The sequence below is a fragment of the Oryctolagus cuniculus genome, chromosome 5 (assembly GCF_051225735.1).
Source record: "Oryctolagus cuniculus isolate XC-2025 breed Fujian yellow rabbit chromosome 5, ASM5122573v1, whole genome shotgun sequence".
Lineage (NCBI taxonomy): Eukaryota > Metazoa > Chordata > Mammalia > Lagomorpha > Leporidae > Oryctolagus > Oryctolagus cuniculus.
In genome coordinates this window covers 136,439,204-136,451,556 of record NC_142871.1, presented here as the reverse complement: position 1 = coordinate 136,451,556, position 12,353 = coordinate 136,439,204, and positions in this window count along the sequence as shown.

Genomic DNA, 12,353 nt, shown 5'->3' with positions numbered 1-12,353 from the left:
AACCAGGCAGAGCTCTCAGGCCCCACCCATCTCAAGCCTCCAAGGCTCCTCCAACAGCAGGCAGTCCACTTAACACGGACACAGTATTTAAAAAAAAAAAAAAAAAGCGCACAGTGACGCAAGAAGAATTAACTATGCCGAGTAACAAACACAGAAATAGAGGGAGCAAGATCAACGACGACACTATGATGCCTCCAAATAAGCAAAACACCCCAAGCCAAGAGTATGAAGATGATGAGATAGAAGAAATGCAAGATACGGATTTCAAAAAATTTATGATAAGAACATTTAGAAGTTTTCAAAAGCAAATCCTTGAACTACAGAAATCCTTAATGGACAAGATTGAAAATCTTTCTCGTGAAAATGAAATTTTAAGGAAGAGTCAAAATGAAACTCAGAAACTAGTAGAACAGGAAAGTGTAATAGTCAAGAGAAATCAAAATGAAATGAAGAGCTCAATAGATCAAATGACAAACACATTAGAAAGCCTTAAAAACAGAATGGGTGAAGCAGAAGAGAGAATATCGGACTTAGAAGATAGAGCACAGGAAAACATACAGTCAAACCAAAGAAAAGAAGAGGAAATTAGAAACCTGAAAAATATTGTTGGGAATCTACAGGATACTATTAAAAAAACCAACATTCGAGTTCTAGGAGTTCCTGAAGGCATGGAGAGAGAGAAAGGATTAGAAGGCCTTTTTAGTGAGATACTAGCAGAGAACTTTCCAGGTTTGGAGAAGGACAGAGATATCCTAGTACAGGAAGCTCATAGAACCCCCAATAAACATGACCAAAAGAGATCCTCACCACGACACGTGGTAATTAAACTTACCACAGTGAAACATAAAGAAAAGATCCTAAAATGTGCAAGAGAGAAACGTCAGATTACTCTCAGAGGATCTCCAATCAGACTCACAGCTGACTTCTCATCAGAAACCCTACAAGCTAGGAGGGAATGGCGAGACATAGCACAGGTGCTAAGAGAGAAAAATTGCCAGCCCAGAATATTATATCCTGCCAAGCTCTCATTTGTGAATGAAGGTGAAATAAAGACCTTTCATAGCAAACAGAAATTGAAAGACTTTGTGGCCACTCGTCCGGCCCTGCAAAAGATACTTAAAGATGTGCTACACTCAGAAACACAGAAACACGGCCATCAATATGAAAGAAGGGAAAGGAAGAACACCTACCAGTAAAAGAGCATGGGAAGCTCAAAGCATATACTAGAAAATATTTCCGGGAAAATGGCAGGGCAAAGTCACTACGTATCAATTGTCACATTGAACATTAATGGTCTGAATTCTTCAGTTAAAAGACACCGTTTAGCTGACTGGCTCACAGAACACAACCCAACTATTTGTTGCCTACAAGAAACACATCTCTCTAACAAAGATGCATGCAGACTGAAAGTGAAAGGTTGGAAAAAGATATTCCATGCCAACAGAAACCAAAAAAAAGCAGGTGTAGCCATATTAATATCAGACAAAATAAACTTTAATACAAAAACTGTTAAGAGAGACAAAGAGGGACACTATATAATGATTAAGGGTTCAATTCAACAGGAAGATGTAACTATTATAAATGTATATGCACCTAATTACAGGGCACCGGTCTATTTAAAAGATATGTTAAGGGACTTAAAGGGAGATTTAGATTCCAATACAATAGTACTGGGGGACTTCAATACTCCACTCTCAGAAATAGACAGATCATCCGGACAGAAGATCAACAAGGAAACAGCAGATTTAATTGACACTATTGCCCAAATGGATCTAACAGATATATACAGAACTTTCAATCCTACATCTACAGACTTCACATTCTTCTCAGCAGCGCATGGAACCTTCTCTAGGATTGATCACATACTAGGACATAAAGCAAATCTCAGCAAATTTAAAAGAATTAGAATCATACCATGCAGCTTCTCAGACCACAGCGGGATGAAGCTGGAAATTAGCAACTCAGGAAACCCCAGAAAGTATGCAAACACATGGAGACTGAACAACATGCTCCTGAATGAACACTGGGTCATTCAAGAAATCAAAAGAGAAATCAAAAACTTTCTGGAAGTAAATGAAGACAACAACACAACATATCAAAACTTATGGGATACAGCAAAAGCAGTATTGAGAGGCAAATTTATAGCAATAGGTGCCTATATCAAGAAATTGGAAAGGTACCAAATAAATGAGCTTTCAGCGCACCTCAAGGACCTAGAAAAACTGCAGCAAACCAAACCCAAATCTAGTAGGAGAAGAGAAATAATTAAAACCAGAGAAGAAATTAACAGGATTGAATCCAAAAAAACATTACAAAAAATCAGCCAAGCGAGAAGCTGGTTTTTTGAAAAAATAAACAAAATTGACACCCCATTGGCCCAACTAACTAAAAAAAGAAGAGAAAAGACCCAAATCAATAAAATCAGAGATGAAAAAGGAAACGTAACAACAGACACCACAGAAATAAAAAGAATCATCAGAAATTACTACAAGGACCTGTATGCCAGCAAACAGGAAAACCTATCAGAAATGGATAGATTCCTGGACACATGCAATCTACCAAAATTGAACCAGGAAGACATCGAAAACCTAAATAGACCCATAACTGAAACAGAAATTGAAACAGTAATAAAGGCCCTCCCAACAAAGAAAAGCCCAGGACCAGATGGATTCACTGCTGAATTCTACCAGACATTTAAAGAAGAACTAATCCCATTTCTTCTCAAACTATTCAGAACAATTGAAAAAGATGGAATCCTCCCAAATTCTTTCTATGAAGCCAGCATCACCTTAATCCCTAAGCCAGAGAAAGATGCAGCACTGAAAGAAAATTACAGACCAATATCCCTGATGAACATAGATGCAAAAATCCTCAATAAAATTCTGGCCAACAGAATACAACAACACATCAGGAAAATCATCCACCCAGACCAAGTGGGATTCATCCCTGGTATGCAGGGATGGTTCAACATTCGCAAATCAATCAATGTGATTCACCACATTAACAGACTGCAGAAGAAAAACCATATGATTATCTCAATTGATGCAGAGAAAGCATTTGATAAAATTCAACACCCTTTCATGATGAAAACTCTAAGCAAATTGGGTATAGAAGGAACATTCCTCAATATAATCAAAGCAATTTATAAAAAACCCACAGCCAGCATCCTATTGAATGGGGAAAAGTTGGAAGCATTTCCACTGAAATCTGGCACCAGGCAGGGATGCCCACTCTCACCACTGCTATTTAACATAGTTCTGGAAGTTTTAGCCAGAGCCATCAGACAAGAAAAAGAAATCAAAGGAATACAAATTGAGAAGGAACAAGTCAAACTATCCCTCTTTGCAGACGATATCATTCTTTACTTAGGGGATCCAAAGAACTCTATTAAGAGACTATTGGAATTCATCGAGGAGTTTGGCAAAGTGGCAGGATATAAAATCAATGCACAAAAATCAACAGCCTTTGTATACACAAGTAATGCCATGACTGAGAAAGAACTGCTAAGATCAATCCCATTCACAATAGCTACAAAAACAATCAAATACCTTGGAATAAACTTAACCAAGGACGTTAAAGATCTCTACGATGAAAATTACAAAACCTTAAAGAAAGAAATAGAAGAGGATACCAAAAAATGGAAAAATCTTCCATGCTCATGGATTGGAAGAATCAACATCATCAAAATGTCCATTCTCCCAAAAGCAATTTATAGATTCAATGCAATCCCAATCAAGATACCAAAGACATTCTTCGCAGATCTAGAAAAAATGATGCTGAAATTCATATGGAGGCACAAGAGACCTCGAATAGCTAAAGCAATCTTGTACAACAAAAACAAAGCCGGAGGCATCACAATACCAGACTTCAGGACATACTACAGGGCAGTTGTAATCAAAACAGCATGGTACTGGTACAGAAACAGATGGATAGACCAATGGAACAGAATTGAAACACCAGAAATCAACCCAAACATCTACAGCCAACTTATATTTGATCAAGGATCTAAAACTAATTCCTGGAGCAAGGACAGTCTATTCAATAAATGGTGCTGGGAAAACTGGATTTCCACGTGCAGAAGCATGAAGCAAGACCCCTACCTTACACCTTACACAAAAATCCACTCAACGTGGATTAAAGACCTAAATCTACGTCCTGACACCATTAAGTTATTAGAGAACATTGGAGAAACCCTTCAAGATATTGGCACAGGCAAAGAATTTCTGGAAAAGACCCGGGAGGCACAGACAGTCAAAGCCAAAATCAACTATTGGGATTGCATCAAATTGAGAAGTTTCTTTACTGCAAAAGAAACAGTCAGGAGAGTGAAGAGACAACCGACAGAATGGGAAAAAATATTTGCAAACTATGCAACAGATAAAGGGTTAATAACCAAAATCTACAAAGAGATCAAGAAACTCCACAAAAACAAAACCAACAACCCACTTAAGAGATGGGCCAAGGACTTAAATAGACATTTTTCAAAAGAGGAAATCCAAATGGCCAACAGGCACATGAAAAAATGTTCAAGGTCGCTAGCAATCAGGGAAATGCAAATCAAAAGCACAATGAGGTTTCACCTCACCCCGGTTAGAATGGCTCACATACAGAAATCTACCAACAACAGATGCTGGCGAGGATGTGGGGAAAAAGGGACACTAACCCACTGTTGGTGGGAATGCAAACTGGTTAAGCCACTATGGAAATCAGTCTGGAGATTCCTCAGAAACCTGAATATAACCCTACCGTTCGACCCAGCCATCCCACTCCTTGGAATTTACCCAAAGGAGTTTAAATTGATAAAGAAAAAAGCGGTCTGCACCCTAATGTTTATTGCAGCACAATTCACAATAGCCAAGACCTGGAACCAACCTAAATGCCCATCAATGGTAGACTGGATAAAGAAATTATGGGATATGTATTCTTTAGAATACTATACCGCCGTAAGAAACAACGAAATCCAGTCATTTGCAACAAAATGGAGGAATCTGGAACACATCATGCTGAGTGAAGTAAGCCAGTCCCAAAGGGACAAATACCATATGTTCTCCCTGATCGGTGACAACTGACTGAACACCAAAAAGGAAACCTCCTGAAGTGAAATGGACACTATGAGAAATGGTGACTTGATCAGCATAGCCCTGACTGCTAATGGACAACTTAATACATTATCCCTCATAGTATTTTTTTTTTGTCTGTTCTACTTAATATGACTGGTTTAATTCTGTAATTATCACACAGTTATTCTTAAGTGTTGAAAATTAACTGAAATGTGATCCCTGTTAAACATAAAAGTGGGAATAAGAGAGGGAAGAGATGTATAATTTGGGGCATGCTCGGGCTGACTTGCCCCAATTGGTAGAGTTGGAAACATACTAGGGGATTCCAATTCAATCCCATCAAGGTGGCATGTGCCAATGCCATCTCACTATTCCAAGTGATCAATTTCAGTTCACAATTGATCATAATGAAAGGACTAAGAGTCAAAGGGAGCACATAAACAAGTCTAGTATCTGCTAACACTAACCGATAGAATAAATAAAGGGGAGAGTGATCCAACATGGGAAGTGAGATACTCAGCAGACTCATAGAATGGCAGATGTCCTAAATAGCACTCTGGCCTCAGAATCAGCCCTAAAGGCACTCGGATCTGGCTGAAAAGCCCATGAGAGTATTTCAGGCATGGAAAGCCAAGACACTCTGGCAAAAAGATCTCTGTGAGTGAGATCCCAGTGGAAAGAACAGGTCTTCAAAGAGGGAGGTGCCTTTCTCTGAAGGGAGGAGAGAACCTCCACTTTGACTATGACCTTGTCTAAACAAGATAAGAGTCGGAGAACTCAAGGGGCTTCCATAGCCTTGGAAACTCATGACTGGTGCATAGGGAGATTACTGATACCATAAACAGGAGTGTCAATTTGTAAAGTCAACAACAGGAGTCACTGTGCACTTACTCCTCATGTAGGATCTCTGTCCTTAATGTGCTGTACACTGAGGCTTAATGCTATAACGAGTACTCAAACAGTATATTTCACTTTGTGTTTCTATGGGGGTGCAAACTGTTGAAATCTTTACTTAATGTACACTAAACTGATCTTCTGTTAAAAAAAAAAAAAAAAAGAAAAGAAACTATCAATTCCCAACTTGACTCTCACTGGGATTAAACATGACAATAGGTCTGCTCTGATTTCATCATCATTTAAAAAAAATCATCTATTATTTTTCACTTTATGTTTCTGTGTGGGAACAAACTGTTGAAATCCTTACTTAAGGTATACTAAGCTGATCTTCTGTATACTAAGATAATCGAAAATGAATCTTGATGTGAATGGAAGGGGAGAGGGAGTGGGAAAGGGGAGGGTTGTGGGTGGGAGGGACGGTATGGGGGGGAAAGCCATTGTAACCCATGAGACGTACTTTGGAAATTTATATTCATTAAATAAAAGATAAAAAAAAAATTAAAATATATATATATATATTCTTTTGAGTACTTTAAAAACATTCATTTACAGTTCTCTTACTTGCATTACTTGAAATATGGATGCTGTCATTCTTACCTTCGTCTTGTATTTAACATGTGTATGTGTGTTCATGTGTGTCTGTTTAGTTTGACTTCCTTACGGCTCTGATTTTGAATTTTTTTATGATTATGTGCTATGATATATTTTATTTAGATCTGTGCATTTTGTGTTCTTTTAGTTTGGTATTTTATAACACCCAAACATTTGGCTTTTCCAAGGAAATTCCAAAAATTCATGGAAATTTCATGATTATCTTTTAATTTCATTTTCCATAAACTTTTTGAAGCCCCTTCTTATTTCCCATCCTCAATCCCAGGCACAAGACTGCAGTTCCTATCTATGAGGCCTTTGGATGCTTTTCTGTGTCTTAGTGATGCTTTTTCAATTTTTCCAAGTAAGAAAGAAGTGTGTGTTCCAGTTGGAATAATTTCTATTTATCTATCTTCAAATGCATTAATCTTTTTTCTGCAATGGATAAACTGATTTGAATCCCATTGAGATATTATGAAATATGTATTTTTTATCCCTTCCATTTTTTGGCATGTAACTTCTAAAAACCCTAGAATTGTATCACACTAATGTGGGAGTACAGATTTCTCTTAGAGTAATTTGTTCTCCTTGGATATATACCAAAATCATACGGTACTTTTATTTTTAGTTTTTTGAGGGATCTCCCTGCTGTATTCCACCTACACTGAGTGTGCAAGTCTATTCAGTAAATGATGCTGGGAAAACTGGATTTCCGCGTGCAGAAGCATGAAGAACGACCTTACTTACACCGTACACCAAAATCCACTCAACAGGAATTAAAGATCTAAATCTACAACCCAACATCATCAAATTATTAGAGAACATCGGAGAAAGGCAAAGACTTCTTAGAAAAGACCCCAGAGGCACAGGCAGTCAAAGCCAAAATTAACAATTGGGATTACACCATATTGAGAAGTTTCTGTACTGCTAAATAAACAGTCAGGAAAGTGAAGAGGCAACCAACAGAATGGGAGAAAATATTTTCAAATTATGCGACCAATAAAGGATTAATAACCAGAAGCTACAAAGAGATCAAGAAACTCCACTACAACAAAACAAGCAACCCATTAAGAGATGGGCCAAGGGCCTAAATAGACATTTTTCAAAAAGGAAATCAAAATGGCCAACAGACACATGAAAAAATATTCAGGATCACTAGCCATCAGGGAAATGCAAATCAAAACCACAATGTGTGTGTGTTTGTGTGTGTTTGTTCGCATGTGTAAATTGTTGAAATCTACTTTGTAAAAGTTGGTCTTCTATGTATAAAGTTAAATAAAAATGTATCTTAAAGGATAATGGAACTTGGAATGAGCAAGGGAGGAGGAGTGGGGTGAGAGTGGAGGAGGGAGGGCAGCATAATGAGAAGAATCACTATATTCCTAAAGTTGTACTGATGAGATTTGTACTCATTAAATAAAATGTTTCTTTAAGATATATATATAAAAAAAAAAAACACACAATGAGGTTTTACCTCACCCCGGATAGAATGGCTCACATACAGAAGTCTACCAACAACAGATATTAGTGAGGATGTGGGAAAAAAAGCACACTAATCCACTGTTGGTGGGAATGCAAGCTGGTAAAGCCACTATGGAAGACAGTTTGGAGATTTATCAGAAACCTGAAATTAGCACTACCACACAACCCAGCCATCCCACTCCTTGGAATTTACCCAAAGGAAATTAAATTGGCAAATAAAAGAGCTATCTGCAACTCAATGTTTATTGCAGCTCAATTCACAATAGCTAAGACCTGGAATCAACCTAAATGCCCATCAACAATAGACTGGATAAAGAAATTATGGGATATTTACTCGATAGAATACCATATAGCAGTAAAAAAAAATGAAATCTGGTCATTTGCAACAAAAAGGAGGATTATGGAAAACATCATACTGAGTGAAATAAGCCAGTCCTAAAGGGACAAATATCATATGTTCTCCCTGATTGGTAACAACTACCTGAGCACCTAAAAAGAAACCTGTTGAAATGAAATAGACACTATGAGAAACAATGTCTTGATCAGCCCTTGTCCTGATAAAATAAAACTTACTATTTTATTCTTTTAGTATTATTTTATTATACTTAATACCATTGGTTGAACTCTTTAATTAAAACAGAATTATTCTTAGGCATTTAAAATTAACTAAAAATGACCCCTGTTAAATATAAGATTGGGAATAAGAGAGGGAGGAGAGTGGGAATAAGAGAGGGAGGAGATGTACAGTTTGGCACATGCTCACTCAGACTTACCCCTAATGGTAGAGCTAGAAATGTACCAGGGGATTCCAATTCAATCCCATCAATGTCGCATGTTCCAATGCCATCTTACTTGTTAAAGGGATCAGTTTAATTCATAATTGATCAAAAAGATAGGATTAAGTATCAAAGGGATTATATAAATAAGACTAATGTCTGCAAATAGATAGAATTAAAAAAAGAGAGAATGAGCCAACATGGGAAGCAGGATACACAGCAGACTCATAGAATGGCAGATGCCCTAAACAACACTCTGGCCTCACAATCAGCCCTTAAGGCATTCGGATCTGGCTAAAAAGCCCATGAGAGTATTTCAGGCATGGAAAGCCAAGACACTGTGGCAAAAAGAATGACCTAAATGAAAGATTTCTGTGAGTGAGATCCCAGCAGAAAGAATGGGCCATCAAAGAAGGACATACCTTTCTCTGAAGGGAGGACAGAACTTCCACTTTGAATATGCCATTGTCTAAATGAGATCGGAGTTTGTGAACTCAAGAGGCTTCCATAGCCTTGGCAGCTCATGACAAAAACCTCAGGGTGATTACTGATGTCATAAATAAGAGTGTCAATTGTTAAATCAACAATGGGAGTCACTGTGCGCCTGCTCCCCATGTAGGACCTCTGTCCTTAATGTGTTATACTATGCTAATTAACAACAAAACTACTACTCAACCAGTACTCTATATTTTGTGTGTCTGTGTGGGTGTAGTCTGTTGAAATCTTTACTTAGTATATACTAAGTTGATCTTCTGTATAGAAAGATAATTGAAAATAAATCTTGATGAAGAATGGGATGGGAGAGGGAGTGGGACATGGGATGGAGGTTATGGGGGTAAAAGCCGCTATAATCCAAAAGTTGTACTTTGGAAATTTATATTTATTAAATAAAAGTTGAAAAAATTTTAAAAAAGGAAAAAAATAAATAAAAGGTGATCTCATAGAAGTTTAGAGTATAGTGGTGGATTATCAGAGGCTGGGGAGGTAAGGGGAGGGGAGGGGTGAGGAAAGTTTGAATAATGGGTACTTTTTTTTTTTAAAGAGGCAGAGGATCTGGAGAGAGCTCTGTTTTTTTTTTCTTTTGACAGGCAGAGTGGACAGTGAGAGAGAGAGACAGAGAGAAAGGTCTTCCTTTTGCCATTGGTTCACCCTCCAATGGCCGCCACGGCTGGTGCGCTGCAGCCAGTGCACCATGCTGATCCGAAGGTAGGAGCCAGGTGCTTCTCCTGGTCTCCCATGGGGTGCAGGGCCCAAGCACTTGGGCCATCCTCCACTGCACTCCCTGGCCACAGCAGAGAGCTGGCCTGGAAGAGGGGCAACTGGGACAGAATCCGGTGCCCCGACCGAGACTAGAACCCGGTGTGTCGGCGCCGCAAGGTGGAGGATTAGCCTAGTGAGCCGCGGTGCCGGCCAATAATGGGTACTAAATCACAGCTACATGGGAATAAGATGTTCTAGGGTTTAGGGCAGTCATTTGGCATAGCAGTTAGGATACCACCTGTGCAGCCCAAGTCCTACATGAAGGTGCCTGAATTTGGGTACCATCTCCACTCCCAATTCCAGCTTCCTGCTAATGTGTATCTGGGAAGAGGAGGTGATGGCTCAAGCAGTGGCTCCCTGCCACCCAAGTGGGAGACCTGGATTGAGTGTTGGGCTCCTGGCTTTAGCCTGGCCCAGACTTGGCTGTTGCAGGCATTTGGGATTTGGGATGTGAACCAGCAGATGAGATATCTCTCTCTCTCTCTCTCCTCTCTCCTCTCTCCTCTCTCCTCTCTCCTCTCTTTCTTCCCTTCCCTCATTTCTCTTTCACTAGTTGCACTTAAGGCAAAATGAAATAAATTAAATTAAAATAAATAAATAAATAAGAAGTCCTGGGGTTTTGTTACACAGTAGAGTCACTGTAAGTAATGTTAGTGTACTGCATATTTCTCTATTTAAAAAAACTTGGAAGACAATATTTTGAATATTTTCACTATAAAGCAATGTTACATATTTGAGGATATATTTTTGCTATGATTGGTTATTACTCAGTATGTACATATATTAAAACATCACATGATATCATATGAATATGTGAAACTTTTCTGTGTCTTAAAAATGTAAGAAAATTTATTATTAAAAATAAAATCCTTGGACTCTTCCAAGTATAAGTTGTATTTTTGTATGCTAATGATTAGGGGGGTAGATTCTGGGCAGGGTGAGGCATGAGGGAGGGGGCCTTGTGCTGGTCACCAGAAAAATCAAGGTGGGATTAGAGAATTAAGATTTTCAGTCCCAGGGGCCAGCTTTATGGCATGGTGGGTGGAGCCAGTGCCTATGATGCTGGGGTCCCTTGTGGGCACCATTTCAAGTCCTGGCTGCTCTACTTCTGGTCCAGCTCTCTACTGGTGTACCTAGGAGGGTGGCAGGGGATGGCCCAAGTGTGTGGGCCCCTGCACCCATGTGAGAGACCAGGAAGAAGCTCCTGGCTCCTGATTTATGCCTGGCCCACCCTGACCATTGCAGCTACTTGGGAAGTGAACCAGCAAACCAGCGGGTGGAGGCTCTCTCCCTCTTTCTATCTCTCTGTTTCTCCCTCTCTCTGTGACCCTTCAAAAACAAAACGAAACTTTCAGTTCCAGAATCCAAGTTCCAGGGAGGAGAGAGGGGCTGAAGATTCGGTGAGCACTAAGGCCAATGATTTAACCAACTGTGCCCCTGAACATTCCATTAAATCCCAAAAGGACTGGATCAGAGAGCTTCTAGTGAACATGTGGAGGGGCCCAGAGTGTTCCACAGCCAGAAAGGGCATACAAATCCTTGTTGCACCCAAAACATTTCACCCTGTGCATCTCTTTAGCATCCTTCATAATGTTCCTTTATAATAATTCAGCAAGTATGAAAGTTTATCTGATTTCTGTGAGTTACTCTAGCTTGTTAGTTGAATCCTAAAAGAAGGTTGGAAACACTAAGAGAGCTGGTGAGTCAGAAATACAGATAAACAACCTGTGCCTTCAAGTATCATCTAAAGTGGATGCGGTCTTGTGAGAGCTAGCCCTCAGTCGGTGGTTTGATGCTGTCTCCAGCTAGATAGTGTCAGAATCAAACTGAATTAAGACATCCAGCTGGTGTTTCTTGCAGGATTGACTGCTTGCTGCTGTGTGAGGAATCCACCCCTCTCCCCGTTCTGGTGTCAGGAGCAGTCTTCGTATTGATTGTCAACTTAGCAAATAAGAAAAGTCCTTGAGTTTGTTTATCCCTGTATCCTCAGACTGATCCAGTTTCATCTTCATCTCACTTGTTATAGTTTTCATTTCTAGAAACTCAATTTGAATCTTATAAATTCAATCTCTATCATTTTGAACATTTGGAGATAGTTGTAACTTCTACTATAATGTTCTTGTCTGTTAATTCTAACAGCTGTATAAGTTATGTGTCATTTTAATCTATTGATTTTCTCTTTGTTGTTAATTATATTTTATTTTTTTCATACCAGGTCATTATTGATTGGATGTCAGACATTATGCATTTTACCTCATTGAACTCTCTTCTGGGATGAAGTTAAGAC